Source organism: Protopterus annectens, chromosome 6.part1 (genome assembly GCF_019279795.1).
Source record: "Protopterus annectens isolate FY-2018-M chromosome 6.part1, PAN1.0, whole genome shotgun sequence".
Classification (NCBI taxonomy): Eukaryota; Metazoa; Chordata; order Ceratodontiformes; family Protopteridae; genus Protopterus; species Protopterus annectens.
In genome coordinates, this window is record NC_056738.1 from 520,020,173 (window position 1) to 520,045,122 (window position 24,950).

The 24,950-nt window shown below is 44.4% G+C and overlaps 1 protein-coding gene across 1 annotated transcript in view; it reads left to right on the forward strand.

Moving 5' to 3' along the window:
* The window catches only part of NBEAL1 (neurobeachin like 1), a 2,263,075-nt gene that overhangs the window by 1,433,981 nt on the left and 804,144 nt on the right, over positions 1 to 24,950 (forward strand). The window lies entirely within an intron of this gene.

The window sequence follows — 24,950 nt, forward strand, 5'->3', positions numbered from 1 at the left end:
CACAAATATCCGTCGTCTTTTGGGTTACAGGGCTTTGCACTTTGGCTAATATTTTGCACAGCAGAAGGTACACCCTCATTCACTGACTGAATTGTCAGTCTCTACTCAGTTGGGAGTGGTAATTCAGCCTTTGGAGAAGTCTGGTCAGTTCTTATAGCTAAGTGATTGGGCTGTTGGGCATTCATAATGCTGATGTACTAAACTTTCTGAGAAGAATTATTTTTAATGCAAATGCTTTTCTTGTCAGTTGATGACTGTTAGTTTAATTTGAATTAAAGCTGTTTCATAACATAGCTTTAGAGGAAACAGCTCTCTTGAATGGCACCTTTATTCTTAGGTAAAGTTAGTGTGCATGTTATAGTTCAGATTTTAGTAGTACATGTTACAGAGCTATGTGTATTTGCCCCCAGCAGTTCCTTTGGGATTGTTAGCTTTGTTTTACAGTTGGTATTCGTCACACTCTCCCAAGGAAAGTTTAATGCCAACTGGAGATTTTCATGTGGCTTTCTTAAAAATTAATGTAAGCCATTGTATTGGGTTTATTTATGTAAAGTGAGGACATCCTTCTATTTATATGCTGCTGTATCCATAATATGAGGGAGTCTGTTTCCGGTTGACTCGTACGTCCAGCCATTTTTCAAAAGGTAAATGCTACTTCGAAGTTACATGCGACGGCCTGCATCACTCAGTCCGTCAGCCATAAATGGACATCAGGTGTAAAAGGGACGTCAGCATGCACCTACCTCTGGACTTTTCTGCTGCCTGTGTAACTGCCAGCTCCAGTCATCGCTCGCTTGGAAAAGTGACTTTGTGCTTGCCCAAGTTCAGATAAGTATCCCATAGGGGTTTTTGTTTTTCTTGCTACTGTGTTGTGGGTTAGTGTCAGGTAGAAAGGGCAAGTGTCGCTGTGGAATTCAAATTCCACATAAGGCCTCACATAAGCTCTGCTTATTCTGTCTAGGCCCAGACCACGACCATACCACTTGCACGATCTGTAAGGCCTTTGTACCTAACACTCTTAGGAGCTGTCTGGCCAAGCTAAATCTATACTTAGAGACTCAATGTCTGAAAGTTTAGGTAGAAATATGGACCCAACATCAGGAACTTCAGAGGAGCCGCCCACAAAAAAGGCCAAGAAACCTTAGTCTAAAGCTACGACTGTGCCCTCCCTTCCGACCATACCTCTCGAGGCCGATGAAGACCCAGAGTTCGAAGTGGAATGTGCAGACCTTCTGTTGATAGGTACCTGGGAGGAAGCCATTAAGAAGACTGCCAGAATGTCTCAGAGGGAGTCGCAGGCATCCGACACAGGTGCCAGGGGAGGATCCTTGGCTTATCTCCGAAGGCCCATGTGGGGTTTCCCAAATCATTGTCCGTGAAGATGATCTCTCAGACATCATAGAGGATCGCCCAGTGTCTGGTCCTCCTCCTCTCCATCACATCTTAGACACCTCTGTGTCAGATGCCCCCAAAAAGAAAAAAAAACAAACATACTGCTCCTACTCAGACCATGTCATCGGATCAAATCCCTGACTGGCAGCCCTTTACCCAAGGCCTGCTTAATGCCTTCTTAGCCTTCCACCAGGCTTCTGCTCCTGCCCATGCCCCTTCAGCCTCCACTCCTAAGAGTAAGCCATTGGCTGACATTTCCTCTGAAGAAGAAGAATCTTCAGGGGATGAATCCCTCACTTACACCTCTCAAATTGCCTCCCCTCTGCGGTATGCTTCCCCAGAAGAGGAGTCAAATGGAGCCGATTCCCCTGTGGAAGACATTACCTTTGGGGAGACAATTGTACAAATGAAGGAATTTTTTAAATGGGACTGTAGTCAGGTTTGTGAGAGACAGAAGAGGTAGTATGACCTCTTGCAAATGGAGTCCCCTAACTCGTCTGCTGTTCCCCCTTTCTATCCTGCCTTTTTGGATGCATTCCTAATTGCTTCCAAACCTCCAGATTCCCAACCCCCTGCACCAAAACGCCCTGACAGATTTTATAAAGTCCCTGAAGATGCCAAGTTCCTCTTCAAGGCCTTTCTGCAGATGCATCAACTGTTTTCTGTGGCTGCAGATAAAACGTCTAAACTTCCTCCCTCCACTTCCTTACTCCCTTGGATAAGGAAAGCAGAATCATGGAAAGATTAGACAACAAAGTGTATACCTCTGCCAACTTAGCTGTGAGAGCCATAAACTGTTAGACTCATATGGCCAAATATTCCTTGGCCCTACTGACAGATGCCATTAAATAATTGGGTGATTTACCCGATTCCCCCAACAAGGCAGAGATTGCTAGCCTGTTGAATTCCAGCAGCCAAGTTACCAGTCACTCTGTAAAGTGTAGTTATGATGCAGTGGAGGCTTCAGCAAGGGCTCCTGCCTCAGGGTCTGTCATCAGGAGATACTCCTGGCTTAGGCTCCAGCCTTTGCCAGATGACATTAAAACAAAACTAATGGGTGGACCCTTGGATAATAAGACCTTGTAGGTTCTGCAGCTGCAGAGCTCTTTAAGGCCCTTCAGGCAAAGGGCAGAGAACTTCAGGGCCTCAGCTGTATATTTGTGTCCCTAGTTCCTTGCTTCCAGAGGAACTACCCAGCTAGAACTACCTTTGTGAGAAGGCCTTATAGACACATGTCCTCCAAAGAGAAGAAAGATTCCAGGAAACAGACCCCTTCCAGGTTTTCTCCCTCCATGCCATCTCAAAAGCATCCATTTCAGGCCAAACCTGGTAGTCTGAGACTACCAGACCTTAAGCCCAGCTACCCCACTCTTTCTGCATCTCTCCCTGTCCTTCCCAACTTGGAAACAGGTTAACCAGGACTCTTGGGTCCTGTCAATTATAAAACAGGGTTATTTGATGGTGTGGGAGTCCAGACCAACCTTCAAAGCCATTCCTCAACCCCCTCAAGACCAAATGGCTTCCTTTTCTCCAGTCCTACAGGCACTCCTCTTGCAAGGCACAATTCAAGAGGTACTGCAAGATCTAAGAGGGATAGGATTTTACTCCCGGATGTTCCTGGTCCCCAGGAAAGAAGTTCCCTGGAGGACCTATCTTGGACATATCCCATCTAAATACCTTCCTCAAGATCCCGTCCTTTTTGGTGCTGACTCTTCCAACTGTCCTTCCCCTGATCCTTCATCAGGCCTACATGGTGTTCTTAGATATAAAGGATGCCTGTCTACATTCCAGTCTAGCCTCTTTTCATGAAATTCCTTCATTTCTCAGTGGGTTCTATGTATTTTCAGGTCTGTGCTTTGCCATTTGGTTTTTCTACGGCCCCAAGGGTGTTCACAAAGTGCCTAGCCCCAGTCATTGCCTTCGTCAGAACACAGGGGATCCAACTCTTCCCTTATCTGGATGATATCCTCATCCAGGCATCGTCCCCACAGATGGTTTAACAGCATCTGGATTATGCCATTTCCCTACTGAGAGGCCTGGGGTTTACAATAAACCTTCAAAAATATTCTCTGACCCCCTTACAGGATCATGTGTTCTTAGCATGCATGATTCTCACAGGGCAAATGATAGCCTGTCTTTCTCCAGACAAAATTCTGACCGTCACCTCTTATTTCCAGGAAATTCTTTCTCTCCAAGCCCTTTCTGCCAGTGAGTTTCTGAGGCTCCTAGGTTTCATGGCCTCCACCATTCCCATGGTACCCTTAGCAAGGCTACACATGAGAAAATTTCAGTAGTACTTAAGGATAGTCGGGAAATTACACCTGCACCCTCTGAGTTTATGGTACCTCTCTTACCCTGCCTGTCCAGGGGACTAGAGTGGTGGATTGCTCAGACTGCAGACAGTCCAGGTCTTCCCCTACACCCAGACCACAACGTCCCTCACTGTTGGTTTTGTGCCTTATTTAACAGCCAAACCATTCGTCGTCAGGCTATTTTTGCTGCTAATTTTTTTCATTCTCAATCTCCGTATTCCGAAATGGCTTCATTAAGCCATCTGACTACAGATCTTCCGAAAAAATGTAAGGATAAAGACAGAGACAGACCTCATAGGTCCAAAACTGCCAACGATGCTTCCGTTAAGGTAGTCGCCAGTCTGCCTATACTCACTAAGGCACCTTTGGCAGCCCTTGATGCCTGCTTCTGTGGATTCGCAGGCCTCTGCTGAGACCCATTCAGAGTCTGGTATGCCGCGAGATGCTTCTTTGACTATGGAACCAGCGGATGTCTCTACCTTGGATGGGTCCTCTGAGCCACTGTGCAGGCACAGGCTTCTGAGGGAGTTTTCCGACCTACCGATGTTTGAATCAAACCGGTGACTTCTTTTTTAGGCAAAACTACAGAGATGTTCTTCGTGTTTCACTGTTGCAGTCATTACATTTGGGTTATCTGCTTGCAAGGTAGCCCTCAGTTGGCCTGATTAACAAAGTCTTATGTCCTGCATCGGTTGCTGTCCCTTCTTCCATGACGTCAGGTCGTCAGGGGTATAAAACATGCAGCTGATGCCATTGCATCAGTCTTTCTTGCCGTGCAGTGCCCAAAGCAGAAGTTCGCAAGTGCCAGTCGGCCGACTCCTGAAATTTTCCTTTTCGAGTTTCAGAACCGAAGTCTTCAACTAAAGCTAAGTACCCCATTGGGGGAACTTTTTCTTGCTGCTTATCGATGTCAGTAAAAGTTAATAATTGCATTACTTGTGGAAAGCAAATACCTCCTAAAGATTTTCATTCGTACTGTATTCCTTGCCTAGGCCCTGACCACGACATACCTTGCTGTCGGTTTTGTGCTTTATTTAATCGGTGCACTATCTGTCATCGGTATATTTTCACCTATAAATATTTCGGTTCTCGGTTTAATTATCTAGAAATGTCGTCGGTTAGCCATCCGACTACCGGGATTCCAAAAAAACGTAAAGATAAAGAGACAGGCCGCCGAGGTCCAAAACCGCCGATGATGCTTCTCCTAAGCCAGTCGCCAGTTCGCTGGCACTCAGTGAGGCACTTTCGCAGCCCCTGATACCTGCTACTTCTGATTCGCAGGCCTCTACTGAGACCCATTCGGAGTCCGTTATGCAGCGAGATGCTTCAACTATGGAACCCGCGGATGTCTCTACCTTGGATGGGTCCGGAGCCGTGTATTCAGGCCTACGGACTTGCGTATTAAACCGACACTTCCTTCTTTACTTAGGCCTAAATCTCAAGCCATGCTTAAAAAAATGATGCTCAGGCCTCTATGCCTAAAAAAACAAATTATAAGAATGGCTGAAGATCTAATAACTCTAATCAGGGGTAGCCACCACCCCCCTTCTAAGAGGACTAGGACTGAAGTTGATTATGAATCTTCTGACCAGGATTCTGTTTTTTCTGATTCTTCTGATGATCTGGATTTGCCCTAATCTACTTATGAAGATTATGATGCAGAGGACTCCATTCCCTCTGCTTCCCCTCCTGAGGATTTTTCTTTTGGGGAAACCTTACATACTCTAAGGGAGCATTTCCACTGGGAAAGCCACGTTTTTTCTGATTCAAAAAAGAGGCTTAGGGATTTCCTTCTCCTACCTCAGCACAGGCCTTTAGCTATTCCCCCTGTAATAGACATTGTTGATGATGCTTTTTCAGAATCTAGTTTGGCCCCTGATTCCTTTCCTCCTGCTCTCAGAAAACCTGACAGATACTACAGGGTCCCTGAGTCCCACAAGTTCCTTTTTAAAAATCCTATTGCAGATCCAGAGACCATTTCACAGGGGCCCAAGGGCATTAAGGCCTCTACTGCCAAAAATCCTACCCCTTCTGATAGAGACTCAAGGGCGCTGGATAGATGGGATAAGAAGGTTTACACTTCTGCAACCTTGGCCATTAGGGCTTTAAACTGCCAGTTTCATATGTTAAAGTATCAGCAACATGTTATTGGACTGCTTAAACAGAAAATTATGTTGTTTCCTGACTGTGTGGAAAATAAGGAATTACAGGATTTAATGCATTCTGCTGAACAAGTTGGAAACATACTTTGCAATGTGGTTTTGATTCATTAGAGGCCTCTTGCAGGGCTGCTGTTACTGGGTCTGTGCTCAGAAGGCATGCTTGCTTGGCTTAAGGAGCAATCTTTGCCTGATCATGTTAAAGCTAAATTGTTGGATGCTCCCTTAAATCAGGACCACCTGTTTGGCAACAAGGCTGAGGAAGTTCTTAAAAAGATGGAAGATAAAGCTAAATCTATGCATACTGTTAAAGATTTCTTACAAGTTCAGCCTCCTAGATTTAGTAGGCACTGGCCCTCTAAGAACTGGTCCTTTCCAGCCTCTTCCAGGTCTTCTCAAGCCAAACCCAGACACAGCCAAAACCCCAGGTTTCAGTCCCAGGGGACACACAGGACTAAGCAGTGGGGGCCTCCACTTCAAAATCTGGGAGTAATAAGACTCCCCCTTATGATAAACTGTCTCAATGACTTCATTTTAAAATTTCCAAGCACTTATCAACTGACTGCCCCTTTGGGGGGAAAGATTGCTCTTCATGCAAAGAATTGGGAACTCGTTACCCAGGACAAATGGGTTTTAAATATAGTGTCCCAGGGATACAAATTTCACTTCTACATGTTGCCAACACCAAGCGGATGGCCGGACCTACCACCAAATCAGTGGGTAGAGGCCCAAAACAAGTACTTTCTCTCTTAAGCATGGGGGTTATTCAACTGGTACCAGAAGAGGAAAAGGGACAAGGTTTCTATTCCAGACTTTTCCTGGTACCCAGAAAAGACAATTAATGGCATCCTATCCTGGACCTGTCTAAACACCTTTTTGGAGATTCCAAAATTGAAGATGGTGACTCTTCAATTACTTCCTATGCTAGGCAAAGATGCCTGGTTGGCAACACTAGATTTAAAAGAAGCATACCTGCACATCTCAATCAGGGAATCTTGCCAAAGATACCTACACTTCAAAGCAGGCTACACGCACTATCAGTTATCTGCACTCCCCTTTGGCTTATCTACTGTACCCAGGGTATTCACAAAGTGCCTAGCTCCAGTTATTGCATTTTGCAGGCAAAGAAATATTCAAATATACCCATAGCTGGATGATTGTCTAATTCAGGCAGAAAGCCTGGACATACTTTTGAATTATCTGGCCTTTGTACAAAGGGTTCTAACTTGTCTGGGGTACACCATAAATGAAAAGAAATCACACCTGGTACCCTGTCAAGTTATATTCCTGGGAGCAAGCTTGAATACAACTTCCCAGATGGCTTACCTCATGCCAGAGAAAAAGTAATTTGACAACCTACTTCAAACAAATGGCCGCAAAAGCCCTGCTATCTGCAAGACAAATACGGCAAGCCTTGGGGTTCATGGCCTCCTGCATTCTTCTAATTCCATATGCAAGACTGCATATGAGGAAACTACAGTGGTATCTAAAAAGCCTATGGTGTCAACATTCTCAGGATCTAGAAGCAATGATTCCTGTCTTACCTTGCCTACACCTAGAGTTCCTTTGGTGGGCAGAGGCCTGTCACCAAAACAAGGAACTACCTTTCACACCACCCCCTACTGCCCAAACCCTAACAACAGATGCATCAGATTATGCATGGGGGGCTCACCTGGCAGGGAAGTGCATTCAGGACAAATGGAACCCAAGTCAGATGCACCTGCATATCAATCAAAAAGAAATGTTAGCTGTACAGAATGCTCTGACAGCCTTCAAGGACCACATTCTTCCAGGACAACTAATGGTAAAGACGGACAACACCACGGTTATGTGATACATAAGCAAGCAGGAGGGTACACATTCTTACCCCCTGTGCAGACTAGCCATGGCATTGTGGAACACAGCTTTCAGCTACCAAGTGCACCTACAAGCTGAATTCCTGCCAGAAAAATGAAATACACTGGCAGACGGACTAAGCAGAAACCTCATAGGCCCACACGAGTGGAAACTGGAACCAAGGATTTTCAACATGTTGACAAGCAAATGGGGGAGCCCAGATATAGACCTGTTTGCCTCTCCCCAGAACTACGAATTGGACAACGTTTGCACAAGGACTCCCCACAAACACGCCTGGAAAGTGGATGCTCTGTCCTTCAGCTGGAAAAACCTATCAGTCTATGCCTTCCCCTCTCTGCCTCTGCTCTCCAAAGTACTGCTAAAAATCAAACAGGACAAACCAAGGATGATTTTGATTGCTCCAGACTGGCCGCGCCAACACTGGTACCCCTTCCTGTGCAGTGTGTCATGGTTATTCCCATGGCACCTGCCTCAGACTCCTTCCCTGTTGTCTCAGCAGGAGAACCAGATTCTGCACCCTCAGCTTCTAACACTGAACCTTGCAGCCTGGCTAATTACATAATCTCTCCTTTACCATCCCTCAGTAATAGAAAATCTTATGCTGAAAAATGGAAAAGATTCTGTGCCTGGAATCAATCTCAAGGGATGAGCACAGCAGCGCCCAATTTACTTCAGATTTTACAATGCATAACTGAGATGCTTCACAAGGGCCTGTCTTTTTCTTCCATTAAAATCCCTGCCTCAGCCATTTCAGCTCATTATAACACAGAACCTCCCCTCTTCTCTCATCCACTGCTCAAGCAGTTCCACAGAGGGGCAAAAATTTGAGACTACCAAGGAGAGCTCTAACCCCAGCCTGGGACCTTAACTTTGTTTTGGAGAAACTCACTCTACCTCCTTTCGAGCCAGCTGCTACTGCAGACTTAAAATTTCTTTCTTGGAAAACAGCTTTCCTTTTAGCAATCACTTCAGCTAGAAGGGTATCTGAATTACAGGCCCTTATGGCTGTGGAGCTTTTCATCATCTTTCATGCGGACAGGGTGTCCCTCAGAACCAATCCATCCTTCATGCCCAAGGTGGTATCCAGTGTGGCTCTTAATCAGTCCATTCATTTGCCAACCTTCTTTGCCAATCCACAGAACAAAGGGGAACGAATACCGCATTCCTTAGATGTGCACAGACAACTTAGATTCTACTTGGACAGGACTAAACCTCAAAGGAAATCTGAACAACTGCTGGTGGCATTTGCTGCAGGGGCAGAGGTTAAGGCTATTTCAAAGCAAACCATTTCTAAATTGATAGGCCATTGCATTCATTTCTGCTATAAGCACCATGGAAAACCTATCCTCCAGGGGATCAGACCTTACTCCACCAGGGCTGCATCTACCTCTACAGTCTTTCTCAGAGGCGTCCCTACCAGGGACATCCTAGAAACTGCTGCCTGGAGTTCTGTACATACTTTCGCCAAGCATTATCATTTGCCAATTTTCTCTAAATCCGGAGCTGGCTTTGCCACTGCAGTCTTGCAGGGCCTTATAGCTGGTCCTAATGCTATCTAAATTCCTCCTCCCAACCATAGCTTTGGGAATCTACCCAAATGTATTGACTGCAACAGTGAAACACGAACATAGTACAGTTGTGTACACTTACCATAAATGTAGATGTTCGAGTGTATTCACTGTTGCAATCCTGGTTACCCTCCCACCAGTCCCCCTAACGTCTTTTGGCTATACCTCTGCTTTCCTTTACTATACTTAAAAGCCTTTTTGGTGTATTTGCTTTTTTGTTGGAGGTATGTCATTGTACTTTTATATTTAATTGCTTCCCATTAGGGGGACACCTGACATCTGGGGCAAGAAAAAGTGATGTAATGGCGTCGGCTACATGTTCTATACCCCTGATGACCTGACGTCATGGAATAAGGGACAGCAACCGACGCAGGACCCAAGACTTTGTTAATCAGGCTGACTGAGGGATACCTGCAAGCAGATAACCCAAATGTAATGACTGTAACAGTGAATACATTTTGAACATCTACATTTATGGTAAGTGTACACAACTGTACTTTTCTTAGGCCCAGAGTATGCACTACGCTTAGAAAACCAACGACCAAAGCGCATGCTTAGGCCCCCATGCCACAAAAACAAATGCTTAGAATGGCTGAAGACCTTATAATGCTAATTAGGGGAAGCCAGCCTTCCCCTGCTGAGAGACAAAGAATTCAGTTGCTTCAGGTTTTACAGACCAGGAGTCCGATGACTCTGACCTTTCTGATTATCAGGACATGCCCTTATCAGCCTGTGAGGGTTCAGATGCAGAGGAATCCATTCCCTCTGCCTCTCCTCCAGAGGATTTCTCTTTTGGTGAAACCTTGCATACTTTAAGAGAGCATTTCCATTGGGAATGCCAAGACTATCCTCATTCCAAAAAGAGACTCAGAGAATTTTTAGAGCTACCTCACCACAGGCCTTTGGCTATTCCCCCTGTCCTAGATATTGTGGATGATGTTTTCTTGGAATCCATTCTTACTCAAGACACCTTACCTCCGACCCCTAGGAAACCTGACAGGTACTACCGAGTACCTGATTCCCACAAGTTTCTTTTCAAGAATCTTACTTCTGATCCAGAGATCATTTCCCAGGGACCTAAATGTATTAAGGCTACTACAGCCAAAAAGCCTACCCCTTCAGGCTGGGATTCCAGAGCTTTAGACAGGTGTGGGGTAAGAAGGTATATACCTCTGCATCTCTTGCTATCAGAGCATTGAATTGCCAGTTTCACATGCTGAAGTACCAGCAATATATTATGGATCTCATTAAACAAAAAGTGGTAATGTTTCCAGATTGTGCAGAAAATAAAGATTTGCAAGAACTTATGCATTCTGCAAACCAAGTTAGTAAGCATACTTTGCAGTGTGGTTTGATGCCCTAGAAGTATCTTGCAGGGCTGCAGTCACCGGCTCTGTACTGAGAAGACATGCTTGGCTGAAGGAGCAGACCTTGCCAGATCATGTCAATTCCAAATTACTAGACACTCCTTTAAATAAGGACGTTTTGTTTGGCACCAAAGCAGAAGTAGTTCAGAAGAAAAAGCTAAATCTATGCAAACTGTTAAGTAATTCGTACAAATGCAGCCACACGATTCAGTAGGCATTGCCCTTCAAAACATTGGTCCTTCCCATCCCCTCCAGGTCTTCCCAAACAAGACCCAGGGGAAACAGACCACCCGTACTACAGTCTCAGGGTATGCAGAGATCTAAGCAATGGAGTGCTCCCACACCTAAAACAGGGAGTGGTAAGCCACCTCCCTATGGAAAAAGTTCATAATGACTTCTGAACTCTACCTCCCAGCCCTGCCCAATTGCTTGTGCCCCTAGGAGGAAAACCTGCCCTTCATGCAAAAAACTGGATGTCCATCACTCAGGACCGATGGGTCCTCAACATTATATCCCAGGGGTACAAATTTTATTTCCATTCACTGCCAACTCCAAGCGTGTTTCCAGACCTTCCTCAAAACCAAGTTCTTTCCCGGCTCAACATCAGAGCTATTCAGCCAGTTACAGTAGAACAAAGGGGTCAGGGTTTCTACTCCAGACTATTCCTGGTACCCAGGAAAGAAGGCTCTTGGCGCCCAATCCTGGATCTTTCAATTCTCAACACCTTCCAGGTGGTCCCAAAATTCAAGATGCTTACCCTGCAACAGCTTCTCCCTATGCTAGCCAAGGATGCCTGGTTAGTCACCCTAGACTTAAAAGAAACTTATCTGCACATCCCCATCAGGGAATCATGCAAGAAATATCTACATTTCAGGGCAGAATCTATGCATGATCAGTTCTCTGCACTTCCCTTTGGCATATCTGCTGTGCCCAGGGTATTCACAAAATGCCTAGCTCCCACCATTGCATACTGCAGGCAGAGAAATATCCAAATTTACCCTTACTTGGACAACTACCTCATTCAGGTGGACAGCCAGGAATTGTTGCTTCTGCACCTGGCGTTTCTAAAAAGCCTTCTCACTTCTTTGGGGTACACAATCACCGAAAAGAAATCACAACTGGTGCCCACGTCAAAAGATTGTTTTCCTGGGAGCAAGCTTGGACACAACTTCCCAGATGGCATTTCTCACTTCAGGAAAAACAGTGTCTATCTGACAGACTACTTCAAGCAAATTGCCACCAGAACCCAGCTAACTGCAAGAAAAGTACTGCAAACACTAGGGTTCATGGTCTCGTGTATTCTGCTAATTCCATATGCAAGACTGCATATGAGTAAACTTCAGTGGTACTTAAGTCTTTAGTGTCAACATTCTCAGGACCTGGAAACAGTCATTCCTATCATACCTTGTCTGAGGGCAGAGTTCCTTTCATGGGCAGAAGCATGCAACCACAACAAGGAATGTATTTTACTGTACCCCACTCCGCCCAAACCCTGACCACAGATGCATCAGACTTTGCATAGGGAGCACACGTGGCTGGCAGATGCATTCAGGGCCACTGGAGCCCAAGCCAAATTCTCCTGCACATCAACCAAAAGGAGATGCTAGCTGTACAGAATGCACTGACAACTTTCAGATACCTAATCCTTCCAGGACAACTGCTGATAAACAAGCGGGGGGGGGGGGCATTTTTACCCACTCTGCAGGTTAGCTATGACTCTGTGAAGCACAGCTTTGGATAACCAAGTCCATCTACACGCTCAATTCCTGCCAGGCAAACAAAATTCACTGGCAGATGACTTGAGCAGAAATCTCCTAGACCCACATGAGTGGAAATTGGAGCCCAGCACCTTCAACCTCCTGATCCAGAGGTGGGGGACCCCAGAGGTGGATCTCTTTGCCCCCCCCCCACAACTACCAGTTAAGCAAATTCTGCACTAGGAACCCTCACAACAGGGCCTGGAAAGTGGATGCCCTATCCTCTCAATGGGAAAACCTCTCAATATATGCCTTTCCCCCTCTGCCCCTTCTCGCAAGAGTACTACTCAAGATAAAAGAAGACAGGCCAAGGACAATTATGATTGGCCCAGACTGGCCACGCCAGCATTGATACCCACTCCTGCGCAGCCTGACAATGGTGCCACCCTGGCACCTACACCAGACCCCTACCCTGCTGTCACAGCAGGAGGGGACAGATTTTGCATCCAGAGTTACAAACCCTAAATCTTGCAGCCTGGCTTATTCCTTGAATACTCCACCAGCAACCCTAAGTCAACAGGCGCTGGACATCATTCTTGAAGCCAGAAGGCCTAGTACTAGGAAAGCCTATGTAGAAAAGTGGAAATTATATAGATCTTGGATTCAGTCTAAAGGAAAGGACACAGCTGTGCCCTCCTTATCTCTAATCTTGGATTACCTAACAGAGTTACTCCACAGAGGCCTATCCTTCTCCTCCATTAAGATTCATGCCTCTGGCATTTCGGCTCATTATAATACTGAGCTACCTCTATTTTCTCACCCTCTCATCACACCTTTCTTGAGAGGGGCTAACAACTTAAGGCCCCCAAGGAGAGCACCCACTCCTACTTGGGACCTTAACTTTGTACTGGAAAAGCTCACACATCCGCCTTTTGAACCTGCTGCTTCAGCAGAGTTAAAATTCCTCTCTTGGAAAACAGCCTTGCTTCTAGCCATCACTTCAGCTAGAAGAGTGTCTGAGCTACAGGCACTGATGGCTGTGGAACCCTTTATTGTCTTCCATGCTGACAGGGTTTCCCTCAGGACTAACCTATCCTTTATGCCTAAGGTGGTGTCCAGTGTGGCCCTAAACCAATCCAGCCATTTGCCAACCTTCTTCCCTAACCCTCAGAATAAAGGGGAAAGGATCCTGTACTCTTTGGACATGCACAGACAGCTCAGGTTTTACCTTGATAGGACTAAGCCTTTCAGAAAATCTGACCAGCTGCTAGTCAGCTTTGCAACAGGGGCAGAGGGCAAGGCCATTTCTAAACAAACCATTTTCAAATGGATAGCACACTGCATCCATTTTTGCTACAAGCACCATGGAAAACAAACTGCTCAGGGGGTCAGAACACATTCCACTAGGGCTACTTCTACCTCTACTGCATTTCTCAGGGGAGTCCCTACCAGGGACATTCTGGAAGCTGCAACCTGGAGTTCTGTACACACCTTCACCAAGCATTATCACTTGCATATCTTTTCCAAATCCAGGGCAGGAATTGCTACAGCAGTCTTGCAGGGCATACTAGCCAACCCTAACTCTTATTGACTACCTCCACCCTTCCTCAGCCTTAGGAATCAACCCAAGTGTGATGACTGCAACAGTGAAACACGAAGAACATAGTACAGTTGTGTACACTTGCCATAAATGTAGATGTTCGAGTGTATTCACTGTTGCAGTCCTGGTTTCCCTCCCTCCAGCCCCCTGTTTTTCTGTAGCTTTCTATCCCACCTCTCTATGGCTATTCCTAATGGTATTGGTATTTACTTTTTACTGGTGGGAGTTTCCACACCATATAGTTCCCTATTTGGGGGCTCCTGACATTTGGGGCAAGAAAAACTGATGTAATGGCATCAGCTGCCTGTTTTTATACCCCTGATGTCATGGAAGAAGCGACAGCATCCGACGCAGAAATACGAAGACTCTGGTATTCAGGCTGCCTGAGGGCTACCTGCAAGCAGATAACCCTAGTGTGATGACTGCAACAGTGAATACACTTGAACATCCACATTTATAGTAAGTGTACACAACTGTACTTTCTGAGGTAGGTGCGGGATAAAGTCCACTTTATACCTGATGTATGCTGAGTGTTGCGGGCCGCCACATGTACCTTTGCAGTAGCATTTATCTTTTGTAAAACGGACGGAGATACGAGTCAACCGGCGGCAGACTCCTCATGTTATGTATACAGCAGCATATAGAAGAGAAGGGCATCTAAGGTTATGGTAAGATTTTAAACAACTGTACCTTCTCTTCATTGAAGTTATTTTTTAAAATTATTTTCTTTGTGCTGTTTCTGTGAATTTGATTTACTAACATTTTAGATTGTCACATTTATTTGTCCGAATTATATACTACTTGATTCATTCTAGTGTATAACACTGTGTTTGAATATGGTAACACTTAATATAAAGAAAAATAAAACTGCTAATGGAAAAGCAGTTTAAAAGTAAGAACTGCACAACCTCCGCAATCTCTGTCAAGCCCCGAAAACAGCTTAAGGTTGAGAAATGCACTGACAAACTTCGGGTTTTCAGCAGTGTTCTTTAAACAACCCAGATATTTTGAAAAGCTTTTCTGAGAGTACTGTCTTGTGATTTAATTATTGTAAACCAGTTGGCCTAATGGTTAAGGTTTTTGGCTCTCATGCACAAGGTACAAGGTTTGATTTTAACCTCTGGCATTTGCATGTTCTTCCTTGGTCTCTGTGGAGCTCCTCCCACTTCCCGAAAACATGTTAAATGTTACCTCCTCAAATTTACCCAAGAATGGACACTCGAGATGGTGCCCTATAAGAAGAAATGTTGTATAGACCAACCACTGTGGTGCCCAGTATCCTCAAGGTAGGAGAACATAAGTCACAACTTGGCACCATGTCAGGTCTAGCAAGTCGATGGTAAAAAATGTGGCTATCTGTGATTGTCATGTTGATTTTTTGTTGTTGTTGTCTTTCGGCTTTTCCCAGTTAGGGGTCGCCACAGCGAAACTCCGGTCCGCTAATGATTGGCAGTAGATTTTTACGTGCCGAGTTGCCAGCTCTGACGCACAACCTTCAATGAAGGTGCGCCCATTCACGCATGTCTCTACACAGAAGACGCTCTAGCTGAGAATCGAACGGGACAATGTCTTACTGTGAGGCGACAATGCTACCACAGCACCACCACCACAATATTGATTGTCATGTTGATTAATGATTGTCATGTTGATTAATGTTGCCAAAAGGGGCAGGGGTATTTACTGGTAATAAGTGGGTTGAGGACCCAGCCTATTCCAACCTATGCCAGGGACCCTTACTAATGGTTGGATGAGTGTATGTGCCCCTAATGGCTAGTGTTTGCCTGCCATACAGCCCAGCAGCTCTAGGTCAGTAAGCTCCTGGCTGGACAGTGTCCATTTACCAAGTTTGAGTTACCTGTTATAGCTCTGTTGAGTGAAAGCTGGATTTAAAACCAATCAGTCTGGCAAACATGAACTAAGAATTGCTATGCTCAGGTTCACCGACAGGACACAGCTTGGAAGAGGATGACATGACTGTATGGAGGAGTTCAGGCATTCTATGTATCTAAGATTCTAGATGGAGGGGCAGTGCAGCAAAGCCACTTGGCTTGGAATCCAGAGTCTAGTCATGGGGGCGGACTAAAAATAGTTTGGGAATTGTAGTGAAAGAAAGACTTAAGAAGACTGAAAGGAATGTCATCAGAATTAGTGACACTCGTGGCAATCAGACTCCACTGTAAGGAAGTGGAAAAAGTTTTCATAGGCAAAGTTTCTGTATGGGCTTTTTATTGTCAGAAGGCTGAGAAGTAGAGTCCCCATTCATCTTGAATGCTTACTATTTGTTATCTAAATTTTATTTCCTACATAGTAGCCTGTTCAGCACCCAAAAATGTTTGATCCTCCAAGAAAAAGATATTATGAAGACAGTTGGAAATGCATGTTTAATTTCATACTTGCTGCTCGACATTCCCTGATTTGCAGGGATACCTGCTTCTTTTCTGCCTTATACAAGCCAGATGTTCACCTTAAAAAGAAGATGAAAACTAAACATGTTTCTGTTCCTCAAGATTCATCGTCTACCTGGCAGGCCTTTTCATAAGGCCTGTTTAATGGCCTCCCTCAGGAGTCTCCCCTCTTACTTTTTTCCCCTCACAAAAGGGTTAGGGAACAGGTTCTTTCTGATGAGGATTTCTCAGAGGATGAATCTTTGGCTTATTCTGCACAGGTTATGTCTCCTTTGGAGTATGCTTCGTCTGTGGAAGAATCTAATGGCACTGAGTCTCCTGGTGAGGATATCACATTTGGTGAGACTATTGCACGCATGAGGGACTACTACAAATAGAACTGCTTTCAGATGTCTGAGGTGCAGAAAAGCAACTATGATTTACTTCAGATGGATTCTCCATCACCATCTGCTGTGCCTCCTGTTTTTACCAGCTTTTCTTGATGCTTTCTCTTTTACCTCAAAGGCTCTGGATATTCAACTTCCTGCCCCTAAAGATAGGTTTTACGAAGTTCCTGAGGACTGCAAATTCCTTTACAAATGCCCTTCTGCTGATCTAGTTATGGTTTCTGTGGCTGCTGATAAACAATCCAAACTTCTGCCATCCAATACACTACTCCCTACTGATAAGGAGAATAGAATTATGGAAAGGTTGGGGAAAAAGGTGTACACCTCGGCTGTCCTGCCTTTTCGTGCTATCAACTACCAATCCCATATGACTAAGTACACCTTGGCCCTTCTTTCTCAGGCTACTCAGCTTCTCTCTGATATTCCAGATTCAGAAGTTGTCACAATTCTGCTCTGTTTTGAGGGGTTTCTTCTCATGTGGTCCATCATTCCATTAAATGCAGTAATGATACAGCTGACATATCTTCTAGAACTGCTGCTTTGGGCTCTGTCTTGAGAAGATACTCCTGCTTGAGGCTTCAGCCACTCTGTGACGAATTGAAGGCAAGATTATGGCTGCCCCTTTAGAAAATAATGTCTTATTTGGAACTGCTGCAGCTACTTTGTTCAAGTCACTGCAGGAGAAAGGGAAGGGGTTACAGGATTTAAGGCACATTTTTGTGTCTCCAGTTCCTAGTATCCAGCTAAAACTGCTTTTGTCAGGAAACAATCTCGCACTCCTCCTCCTAGAGAAAAGAGTATGGCTAGGAAAGCGCCTGCTTTTAAGCCCTCTCAGTCTGCACCTTCCCAGAAGCAGCCCTTTCCTGACAAGTCAAGTAGTCTGTGACTACCACTCGTCCTTCTCCCACACCCCCTTTTTCTCAGTGTCTTTCCCTCATTCTCCCAGCCTGGGAACACATAACTCAAGATTCTTGGGTCCTTCCCATTATACACAAAGGATACTTCATGGACTGGAAAACTCTCCCTCCCTTCATGGGAATTCCTCAACCACCATGTGAACAACTTCATGCCTTTCCAGAGGTCCTTCAGGAGTTGAGTCCCAGAGAACTAAACAAGAAGTTCCACTGCCCCAAAGAAGGAGAGGTTTCTATTCCAGGATGTTTCTTGTACCCAGGAAGGATGGCACTTGGATACCCATTCTGGACTTTTGTCACCTCAACACCTTCCTGAACGTTTCATCCTTTCATATGCTGTCTATACAGACTTTTTCCTCTCATCCTTCCACAAGCTTTTCTGGCCTCTCTGGACATCAAGGATGCCTACCTACATATTCCCATTCATTCTGTCTACAGTAAACATATGCATTTTTCTGTTGCTTTCTGTTGCTTTTGAATTTTCAGTTCTCTGTTTGCCATTTCGTCTCTCTACAGCACCAGGGGTATTTACAAAATGCTTGGCTCCTGTCATTGCTTTATGTGGAATCCAGGGTATACAGGTCTTCCCTTATCTGAATGACCTGCTACTCCAGGCATCACTTCCAGAGACTTTGCAACAGCATCTTCTTTTCATCATTTCCCTTCTGCAAAGATTGGGTTTCACAGTATATTTCAAAAAGTCACGTCTTCCTGGGATGCAGGATACAGACAGACCTAATGTTGGCTTCCCCTACCTCCTCAAAAACTTCTGTTTCTAATTGACTATTTCCAAAACCTTCTCCCTTTGCACATGCTGACAGTCAGGGAGTTTCTCAAACTGCTGTGATTTATGGCATCCACTGTCTCCATGTTTCCTCTGGCCAAACTACACGAGGAAATTTCAGTGGTTCCTAAAGTCAGTTTGGAGACTGCATCTGCACCCATTGGAGTGTGTCCTTCCTCTTCTTCATTGTCTAAAGAGAGAGCTACATTGGTGGATTCAGCAGTTTTCACTAAACCCAGGTCTTCCTTTGCATCCTCCTCTTCCTACTCAAGTCCTGTTCATAGATGCCCCAGACCTGGTTTGGGGGGCAGCCTTTGCAAACTTAAAGGTTCAAAGTCTATGGTCCCCTTCTCTAAGGCAAGAACATACAACTGTAACAGAAATGAGAGCTCTTCTGCTGACTCTTCAGGCTTTCCATATTCTCTTACGTCCAGGGCCCATAAACTGTTTACAGACAACACCACAGTATTTTGGTATGTAAGCAAATGGGGGGGGGGACAAAGTCATATCTTCTGTGCAGGCTAGGTTCCAATGAGTGGGAGCCAGCAGATCAGTGCCAGGTCACTCTGCGGGCAGTGTATATCTCCTCCAGTCAGAATGTAGTGGCAGACGCACACAGCACATCCATGACTCAATCCCATGAATGTATGCTTCACAAGGATGTGTTTTTGGACATTCTACACCAGTAGGGTACACCTTAAGTCAATATCTTTGCCTCCCCTTTGAAAAGATAACTTCCACAATTTTGTGACTTAGAGTCCCAGGTCCTCTGGTCTAGAAGGTGGACACCCTTTCAGTTTCTTGGAAGGGGATGCTTCTATATGCATTCCCTCCTTCCCTCTCTTTCAGAAGGTCTTGCTGAAGATTCAACAGGACAAACTGAAAATCTTGCTGCTGACCCCCTTTTGGCCAAGACAGGATTGGTTCCCTCTTCTGCATTTAGCCAAGTGTAGTCATTGCATATGTCACCTCACAGGATAGATTTTCTCACACAAGATGGGGGATCTCTCATACATCCACATCTGTCATCTCTACATCTGACATTGTGGGTGATAAATTTTTTATTCATTCAGACGCCTTTTTTCTGAGGACATGCTTAAGGTTCTACAGGAGGCCAGGAAACCCAATACTTGGAAATCCTACTCATCAAAATGGAAGAGGTTTTCAGGTGTCCATCTCATAACCTAGATCCACCATCTCTGGACATTTCTTTGGTTCTGTCCTACTTGTCTGAACTGCTGAAGGCTGACTTGTCTAATTCTTCTGTTAAAGTTCATTTATTAGCTATTTCTCCTTGTCTACCTTTGACCTCTCCATTGGCTTCCAGATTAAACCTCTCCGTAAACCTGATCCACCTCCTTGGGATCTAAATTATGTTCTGGAGAAACTCACTGTGGCTCCTTTTGAACATGCAGCCACAGCTTCTCTGCAGCATTGTACTTGGAAGACTGCTATTACTCCCCATCACCTCTGCCAAAATGGTGTCTGAGTTTCAGGCTTTGATGGCCCTTACACCCCTCATAGTTTTTCTTAAGGATAGGGTCTCTTTGCATACCAATCCTTTTTTTATGCCCAAGGTTGTGAATGAGTTGTCACTTAATCAGTCTATTAATTTGCCCACCTTTTTGTCCCCTCTCCACAGTCCCCTAGTGAGAGAGTCCTACATACCTTGGATGTGCATAGACATCTCAGATTTTATTTGGATAAAACTGGGTAGGCCTGTTTCCAAGCAGACAATTTCTACTTGGATTTCCAAGGCCATTTCGTTTTATGTTTTTCATGGTCTCTCTCTCTCTCTCTCTTCCCCTGTTAAGGCTCATTCTTCTAGAGCTGTTGCCTCTTCAAGTGTCTTTTTCAAGTGTTTGAATACATCTTCTGTTTTGGAAGCAGCCATTTGGACTTGTACCAAACATTACAAGTTGGATGGCATCTCCATATCCAGAGTGGGCTTTGCTAGAGACATTCTTCATGGCTTTTTACAGACCACGTCCGCTCCTTCCTCCCCCCTCTCTTTTTTTAGTGAGCTATGGTATTCTTCCTCATGTAAAGAATGCTGCAACCTAGGAATAGAGGGACATAGAATAGTTACGTAAAATCTTACCATAACCATAGATGTCCTTCTCTTCTATGTTGCAGTGTTCTGTCCCTCCCACCTTTCCCTGTGGTTCAGGCTTTTTTTTTCTGTGGATGTAAGTTTACCTCCTTTTGTTCCTTAAGGTGGTGTTTCTACTGGGGCGTTCAGTTATGAGAATGCTACATGAGGACGTCACTTTTATGGCCTACACTGTCTGTAGGGCTACATGCGACATCCCATGTACCCTGCAGTGGTAAAAAGGCTTTTGTATACTGGCTGGATGTTGTGACCGCTTACGGCAGTCATCCTTCACATAACAAATACTGGAACATAGAAAAGAAGAACATCTACAGTTATGGTAAGACTTTACACAACTATTCTTTCTGAACATTTTCTTATTTGCTTAGCAGCTTACTGATTGAGCTTCACAGGCATATTTTGCAAGTCTGCATACAATGTATTGGATGAGACCTTACTAACTTTCTATAAAATGGAAGAATGGCATGTCTAGAGTCCGCACTTCTGTTAATGCATGTTCACAATCAGTAGGTCTTTTAGGGGCAGAAATTCCTCTAGCTCTTCTGCACCCACTCCCTTTTTGCCTTCTCTTTCTGTAAACTGTTATGTGCAGTACCATTATTTTGTAAATATTCAAGTAAAAAAATTTGGTTTAGGATACCAGTCTGGTGTCTTTCTCCTTCATACAATAACTCACTGTCCTGTTTTATTTTCTTGCATTCCTTTGTACGTGAAAAGTATTTTGTAATGTGCATATTGGCAACTCCTTCCAAGCATAATGTGTATTGATTCTTCAGCAAATGTCAGATGCAGGGAACCAACCATCTTAAATATTATGCAGTAAAAATCCTGTACAGAAGTGACACTTTAAGGCAAAAATCTGTTTTTCTTTTATTAAAAGAATTGTGATTAAAAGAAAAGTGTGTGTTTGTAACTTTCTGTAGAATTTTTCTAACAGATCGGGCATCTGTAGAGCAGAGGCAAGGTATTGGGGTCTCTGATACTAGTTGCATGCCTTTGGTATTAAGTCCAGGCATTAGGCCCAGCCCAACAGCTGCTGAATTGAGTGTCCATTACAAATGTTATCTTAACCTACTTTGACTGACCTGTCACGGACAGCAAATGGATAGATACATAATAAATGTGTAGCTGGTGAATGAATTTTGAGGTCAACGTGAATTATTTGTTAAAATTAAAAGAAAAAAAAGTTTACATTCCATCTGATCACCCTTGTAATATATTCCCTCAGAATGCTGATTTCTGACTTGCTGCTTTAGATATTGCTTTGATGTTCTTCTTGTTTCACTGTTGCAGTTATTACATTTGGGTAATCTGCTGGCAGGTTGCCCTCAGTTGACCTGATTAACAAAGTCTTGGGTTCTGCGTCAGTTGCTGTCCCTTCTTCCATGATGTCAGATCATCAGGGGTATAAAACATGCAGCCGACGCCATATCAGTCTTTCTTGCCGCGCGGTGCCCGAAGCAGAATCAGTTCGCAAGTGCCGGTCGGCCGACTCCTGAAATTTTCGTTTTCGAGTTTCAGAACCAAAGTCTTCATCTAAAAGCTAAGTACCCCGTTGGGGAAACTTTTTCTTGCTCCTTACCAATGTCAGTAAAAGTTAATAATTGCATTACTTGTGGGAAGCAAATACCTCAAGGATTTTCATTTGTACTGTATTCCTTGCCTAGGCCCTGACCACAACATACCTTGCTGTTGGTTTTGTGCTAAATTTAATTAACGCACTATCAAACGTCGGTACATAATATTTTGGCTCGCGCTTTAATTATCCATAAATGTTGTTGGTTAGCAATCTGACTACCAGAATACCTAAAAAATGCAAAGAAAAAGACAAGAGACAGGCCGTTGTGGTCCAAAACCGCCGCCGACGCTTCTCCTAAGCCAGTCGCCAGTTCGCCGGTACTCAGTGAGGCGCTTTCGCAGCCCCTGATACCCGCTACTTCTGATTCCCAGGCCTCTACTGAGACCCGTTTGGAGTCCTGTATGTCGCGAGATACTTCAATTATGGAACCCGCGGATGTCTCTACCTTGGATGGGTCTGGAGCTGCTGTGCAGGCACCGGCTTCTGAGGCTGTTTTCAGGCCTACAGATTTGTATATTAGACCAACGCCATCTTCAAAATGAAGGCCAAAGTCTAGACCTATGCCTAAAAAACGTACGCCTAGCCCACATGTGCAGGCCCCTATGCCTAAAAACAAATGATCAAAATGGCTGAAGATTTAAATTGCTCTGATCAGGGGTAGCCAACCCCCCCCCCCCCCCCTTATAAGAGGCCTAGGCAAGACATTGATTATGAATCTTCTGAACAGGATTCTCTTTCTTCTGACTCTTCTAATGAACATGAATTGTTGATACCTACTTATGAGGACTCAGATGCAGAAGATTCCATTCCTTCTGCTTCTCCCCCTGAGGATTTTTATTTTGGGGAAACTTTACATACCTTAAGGGAACATTTCCACTGGGAAAGTCAGGATTTCTCTGAATTTAAAGAGACTTAGGGATTTTCTTCTTCTTCTTCAGCATAGGCCTTTGGCTGTACCTCCTGTTCTAGACATTGTTGATGATGTTTTTTCAGAATCTAGTATGGCTCCTGATTCTCTGCCTCTGGCTCCTTGTAAACCAGACAGATACTACAGGATTTGTGACTCCCACAAATTCCTTTTCAAAAATCCTTTTGCAGATCCTGAAACCATTTCTCAGGGTCCCAAGGGCATTAAGGCTTCTACTGCTAAAAATCCTACCCCTTCTGATAGAGATTCCAGGGCGCTGGATAGATGGGTAAGAAGGTTTACACTTCTGCAACCTTGGTAATCAGGGCTTTTAAATTGTCAATTTCATATGCTAAAATATCAGCAGCATATCATGGGACTGCTTAAACAAAAAAATGATGTTAATTTCTGACTGTGTGGAAAACAAAGATTTACAGGATTTATTGCATTTAGCTGAACAGGGAAAACATACTCTGCAATGTGGTTTTGATTCTTTGGAGGCCTCTTGCAGGGCTGCTATAACTGGGTCTAAGAAGGTATGCTTGGCTCAAAGAGCAAAATCTGCCTGATCATGTTAAAGCAAAATTATTGGATGCTCCTTTACAACAGGACCGTCTCTTTGGTAATATGGCTGAAGAAGTTTTAAAAAAGATGGAAGATGAAGCTAAATCTATGCAAACTGAGAAAGATTTCTTACGAGTGCAACCTCCCAGATTTAGTAGGCACTGGCCTAAGAACTGGTTCTTTCTAGTTCCTTCGAGAGCCACTCAAGTCAAACCCAGACATTCCAAAGTCTTCAGGTTTCAGTCCCAAGGGGCTTTCAGAACAAAGCAATGGGGTGCCTCCTCTTCCAAATCTGGAAACAACAAGACACTTCCCTATGGTAAGCAATCTCAATGACTTCCCTTTACTCTTACCAAGCACTTACCTTTTAGCCACACCTTTGGGGGGGGGGATCTGGCTCTACATGCAAAGAGATGGCAACTTATAACCCAGGACAAATGGGTTTTAAATATAGTATCCCAGGGATACACATTTCACTTCCACACGGTGCCATTTTCAAGCAGATGGCCAGATCTGCCCCCCAAATCAGTGGGCAGAGGCCCAGAAACAAGTACTTTCCCTCATAAGCATGGGGGCTATTCAACCAGTACCAGAAGAGGAAAAGGGACAATGTTTCTATTCAAGACCTTTCCTGGTACCCAGAAAAGACAAATCATGGTGTCCAATTCCGGACTTATCCACTCTAAACACCTTTCTGGACATCCCAAAATTCAAGATGCTGACACTTCACCAGTTACTTCCTATGCTAGGCAAAAATGCCTGGTTGGCAACTCTATATTTAAAGGAGGCTTACCTGCATATCCCAATCAGGGAATCTTGCAGAAGATACCTCCACTTCAAAGCAGGCTACTTGCATTACCAATTCTCTGCACTGCCCTTTGGCTTATCTACTACACCCAAGGTCTTTGCAAAGTGCCTGGCAGCAGTAATTGCATTTTGCAGGCAAAGAAATATTCAAATATATCCATACCTGGACGATTGTCTAATTCAGGCAGAAAACAAGGACATTCTTCTAAAACATCTGGCATTTGTAAAAAGGGTTCTAACTTGTCTAGGGTACACTATAAAAGAAAAGAAATCACAACTGATACCCTCTCAAAAAATTACATTCCTGGTGTAAGCTTGAATACAACTGCCCAGATGGCTTTCCTTATGCCAGAGAAGCAAATTTATTTGGTGACTTACTTCAAACAGGTGGCCACAAAAACCCTGCTTTCTGCAAGGCAAATACTGCAAGCCTTGGGGTTCTTGGCCTCCTGCATTCTTCTAATTTCATATGCAAGACTGCATATGAGGAAACTTCAGTGGTACTTAAAAGTCTATGGAGTCAGCATTGTCACAGCTTA